This window comes from Lolium rigidum, chromosome 6 (assembly GCF_022539505.1).
Source record: "Lolium rigidum isolate FL_2022 chromosome 6, APGP_CSIRO_Lrig_0.1, whole genome shotgun sequence".
Lineage (NCBI taxonomy): Eukaryota > Viridiplantae > Streptophyta > Magnoliopsida > Poales > Poaceae > Lolium > Lolium rigidum.
The window spans coordinates 139,886,865-139,892,319 of NC_061513.1; positions in this window are offsets into that span (position 1 = coordinate 139,886,865).

Genomic DNA, 5,455 nt, shown 5'->3' on the forward strand with positions numbered 1-5,455 from the left:
GAGAAAACAAGGGCGGATCATGATGGAGAACAAGTGCCGGGTGCTAGCGTCATCGGCAAAGCTGTCTAACCGGAAGGAGGTCGGATTCTCAAAGTTTTCCGATTCGGTGTAAGGGAAGAACAAGGGGGTTGCTCAAGCCTTGGAAGAAAATCTTGAACCACGCTGCTGCTTCCTTAGGGATTAGCCTGCTGCCTGGGAGGCCATACAGAGCTTGACCATAACTAGTGCATCGGATCTCCCTCCCGTTAGCATCCGGAAAGGTGCAGGTGGCCAAAGGTGGGAAGTTTGGGATTTGGTTCTGAAAGTACAGCTGAGCCCATAATTGAATAAACCACTAGGGACCCCCTGTTTTCACTGTCTTCTGAGAGAACAGTTTAACTGACATCAGTTGGAGAGATCGATAGACTTCCCCAAGGAATAGTTTGCCAAGGCCGAGATGAGTGCCTTTAGCAAGTTCATAGGCCAGGGAAAGATAATTCTTGGTTGGGGCGAGTGAGGGACCACAGAATATGAAGTGCTCCAGCCAGAAGTTCAAGAAAGCCGTGTGTTCTCTCTCGGTTACAGGGCCTTTGGTTTTCATATAACGCTTGAGGTAGGCACCCCAGCTTGTACACTCTGTTTTAGAGGAGAGGGTGAAGGGGACCTTTGGCAACTTAAAGGCAGAGGGGCTTGGGGATGCAATATCCAGGCCTGTAATCATGGCTACATCCAGAAGAGTGGGCGTCATGGGGCCATGACCGAACATGAAGCAGTTCAGTGCATCAGACCAAAAGTAGCCGATGGTTTTCAGAATGTTCTCGTTCTTTTCAAGAGGAGACAATGATAACGACAATGCATCGGCTATCCCTATCGTTTCCCAGGTGGCATAATGGGTTTTGGACACTCGATTGTACCATGCCACCCAACCTTCAGGAGGATTAGGCCGAGGCTCGCAGCAGGTCAGCCCAAGAAGTCAGATCTAAATCCTGGCTCACAAAAGGGATCCTATTGGCCTCGCATGAGATTAAGTGAGCGGGACTCTCGGAAGAACGGGGGCCAAGACACATGGAATTTGGGAGAGAAGGGTGCGGCAGCAGGATGTCGGAGACCTAAAATTAATAACGGAATAGAACATTAATTCAGGTGTTCTTCTGTTCAATCAGGAGATTGATCCAAATGGCGAAGAAGCGGTGGGGTATTACCTTCAGACCGGAGAACATGGCGTTGGCGTTGGATGATTCCGCCATTGGAGGCGCTGCGGAGTTGGGACGGCGTGGTTGAGATCTGAGGTTCCTGGAGTTGCTGGGGCGGCCATTTTAGGGATCTGAGTTTGCTTTTGCAGGCGGAGGTTGCGGTGCAGGTTACCGTTTGGAAGGGCAATTGGGTTGGCCTTGCTCGTGTTTTATGGTAAGGGGCCGATGCGATACCATCGGCTCTTTTGGGGGTTGTTTGACTTTGACTGTCGGCCAAGCTGACTAGAAGCTGATTGCTCAGAGGAGAAAGAACGAAAGAAGAGCCGATTGTTTAGGAGTTGCCAAAGCAGAGAAGTTGATAAGGCAAGATGTCATGATGAAGAATACTGCGACGGTTATGCTCTGCCACGACATGACCCCTCGAAGGAAAAACAGATGGTTTTGAAATTATCATTACCAAAACCAGGGGGGCATGTGTTATCACCGGATTTTGGCCAAATCAGGAGATGGGCCGTAAGTGAAGATGGGCTTGAAGGACATACACGTGAAGCGTCTTTGAAGCGGCCTTGCGCGAAGAGTTTGGGCTTAGTTGCCCGTGTATCTGTAATATAGTAGATCGCATTGTAGTTTAGATTAAAAGATAGAGTTTAACTCGTGCACGGTTAGGTGCACGTCCAAATTAGAAAGTCCCTTGGACTATAAATATGTATCTAGAGTTATCAGAAAAGGAGGACAATCACGTTCACAACAAACACAAATCAGGCGCATCGCCACCCCTTCTTTCGAGGGTTTCTCCCGGGTAAGCACCATGTTGCCTAGATCGCATCTTGCGATCTAGGCAGCACAACGTTTATTCGTTTACCTTGTGTTGCTCGTATCGAAGCGTTGTTGATGGCGAGTAGCACTATTTATCGTAGATGTTTTGGGGCTTGCATAGATGCTTTTCTTGCACATATCTCGCTTAGCTATGCCGTCCCTCAATATCTAGCTGTCCTTACACCTATCCGGGTGTAAGGGCAACATCTTGCTTGTTCGTTACTTAGTAGATCCGATCTGTTGCAGCTTGCTCCTTGTTCATCAAGGATTAGTTTAATATCCGTATGGTTAGGCCTTGCAAACGGGTTGAACGATCCGGTAGTGCGTTAGGTATGGTTTGCTAGTCCTAAGAGGGATGTTCCGGGAATTAACGTAAGGTTGGTTTTTAGGCCTCTTTTAGGGTTAGCTTTCCATTATCTTTCGTGTCTATTAGGCTCAACTACGCGTAGGATGTTCCGATCATACGGTGAAAACCCTAAACTGTCGTAGATTGGCTTAGCTTTGCTATGATCAAGCAGGATCCCCATGTCATTGAAAATCCAACACGAACCATGGGGCGATCGGCTCTTTGAGCCGATCCGCGAGGCAACCCGAGAGCCGATAGGGCTCGTATTTAATGTTTACGTGTACCGCCATGCGGGGAACTAATCGAAGCAATCCAACACCTTCCCGGCCGGTATAGGTCGGGTGGCACGCCCTTGCAGCCGCCAGGTCGTGTGCCGGAGCATTTGCGGGACGACGTCGAGGGACCAGGGCCCGCTGCCGCCTTGGAAGCCTCCCGGCTCTTCGTGTTGCTTAACCACTGCTCGCCGGTGGGCTTTGGCAGGCAACAGTAATACACAAGTTACAGAGTTCGGGAGGGTTTCGTACCCAACCCGTAAGATTACAAATCTCTATCTTTCCTAATACAAACTATCTTTCCTTAACACTAAATAGGCTTCCACATCTTCTTATTCTTCGAGTCCTGGGCCTTTAGTAAACCCCGGGTACCATCTTTGGCAGGCCCATTGGGGATGCCTATGTCAGTAGCCCCCGAGATTTTTCTTGAATCGAAGAATCAGGGAAAATCTCTAATTTTACTCATTACATAATCTTTCAATATGCAAATACTATTTTGTACAAGGATAATGGTAGTTGGGGCTAGTTCATCTGACGGATCAGGTACTAGTTAACTGCTCTAGTGGCAATCCGCAAAAACCTACTTCAAGATCACGTCCCTGGACATGATCTCGGGATACTCGGTGTAAACTTCGACAGGTGCCGCTTAAGGTCTTACCATTCTGTCGAGTCCCAGTCATATTTTATCGGGTACCTAACGCGTCCGTTAGGATTTTTCTTTGTATCTGTTGATACGGAAAAAAGTAGCAATCCGCCGTCAGAGACGGTGCTACGCCGCTCAGAACGGATCTGGGGTCTTACCTTCGCAAAGTTTTACGGAATTCAGAGATTTTGTCTCGACTTTTAGCGCTCTGAGAATATATTGTCGAGTGCTTTTCGGCTGTTGGAATAGCACATTTTATCGAGTCATATTTGATGACTTATTTTGTCTTCCCGATGGGAGTATATGTAGAGTTATCTGTGTAACTCGAAATATACTCACTTTTGTTTCTTTATCTTGAAAAAATTCATCGGGCACGCGAACAGCGTTCCCGATGGGAGTAGCCCCCGAGGCTACAGCCAAGAACTTGTGCTTGGGTGTAGGCTCCACAGATTAGTATCCTTTGTCGCTATATTTATAATCCTTCTCGATATTTTTCTATCTATCGGGTGCGCGACTAGCGCTCCCGATGGGAGTAGCCCCCGAGGCTATGAACAAATGCTTGCATTTGGTCATAGGCTCTTGCCATTTCTATCTTGTCATACTTGAAGTTTTCTATTTTTCCAAAGTAGCCCCCGAGCGTTTGGGCAAAAACTTGTATTTGATCAAAAACTCTCGAAATAATCTTACGTTGTCGATAATCTCTCCCTGCTTCATAGTCGAGCTTTTCTTTTTACCATGATGACGTCAGTGCTGATGATAGCCACGACTTCTGTATTGGAAACATGCGAAAACCGCTCCTCTCACTGCCTTGTGGGTCCAAATTCCCCATCTAATTGACACGTCATGCAAGTGGGGGACACACGTCCTCCACTTTTTCTGGCACACGTACCGTGCCCTCTGTCGTTTCTTTTCTCAGTGAAAAGACATTTTTACCCCTTGTCCACGTGTTATCCATCTACGCCGTAAATTTTTCATCGAATGGCTGCGTCGATTCACCGCACCTCTATTTAATTCCATCATCTTCTTCCTCTGTCTCTTTCGCTCACTCCGCCCATCTGCGCCTCTGCCAAAAATCCTCCATTGCGCTCATTGCCTTGCGCGCTTCTCCCAGCTTGTGCTGTTCTTCTTCCCTCGAGTGGGAATCATCATCCCCGCGACACACATACTCCAGCGCTTCAACAATCTCCAATGGCCACCGAAGATCTGGAGTGGGAGAGATCCAAGATCTCCAATCAAGACCTGAACCTGCTGAAAAGGTTGGGGTTCACCAAGGAGAAGGATGCCTTGCGCTTCCCCCGCGAGGAAAGCTACCCAAATCCTCCAATGGAGTACCGGGTTAGTTTTGTTGACCATCTTATCCGCGGTCTTTCCCTCCGATCCACGAGTTTCTCCGCGGTCTTCTTTTTGTTTATGGGCTTCAGCTTCACCAGCTGACGCCCAATTCTATCTTGCACGTGTCGATCTTTATCACACTGTGCGAATGCTTTCTCGGAGTCCAACCTAACTGGGCTCTGTGTAAACGCATCTTCTGCCTCCGCCGTAATGGCTCCCACGGCGTCGCCTATAATATTGGCGGCGTCGTCATCTCGTAGTTCGATCGGACGTCGATTATTTCGACGTCAAATTTCCGGATTCTCGTCCAAGGCTGGCGCAAGAGGTGGCTGTATGTGCACGAAGAAAGCTCGATTCAATGGAGTACAACATCGCCCCTTTGACTGGAAAAGCCAAAATTCTTCGCCGCCGCTCCCGGGATGTCGAAGCTTCCGAAGAAGAGAAATTGGCGACAGAGGCGCTGATGACTCGCATCCGTGAACTTCACAGTACCCGTGGCAAGGAGCTATCGGGTATCCAAATCACAGCCTACTTCCTTAGGATTAGAATGCAGCCTCTGCAAGCCCGAAAAAATCCCCTTTGGATGTATGCTGGTGATGAAGATATCGAGAGGCTCTCCACAGATCTTTCTGCAAAAGATTTGGAGAAGCTAATCCGAAGAATCTCCAAGCTTAGCAAGAAGGACACCATTCCATCTTCTTGCAAGGTTACGCCATTTTGCCGCGCCAATCCTCTTCCCAAGGTATTTATTCGTCGCCGGTATTATACCTTCTTCCCGAAGTATTTTTGTGTCGAATATTTTTACTTGTAGTGAGATATAATTGTTTTGTCGATTTTCTTTGTTCTCCACAGGGTCACCTTGTTCTATCTTCTC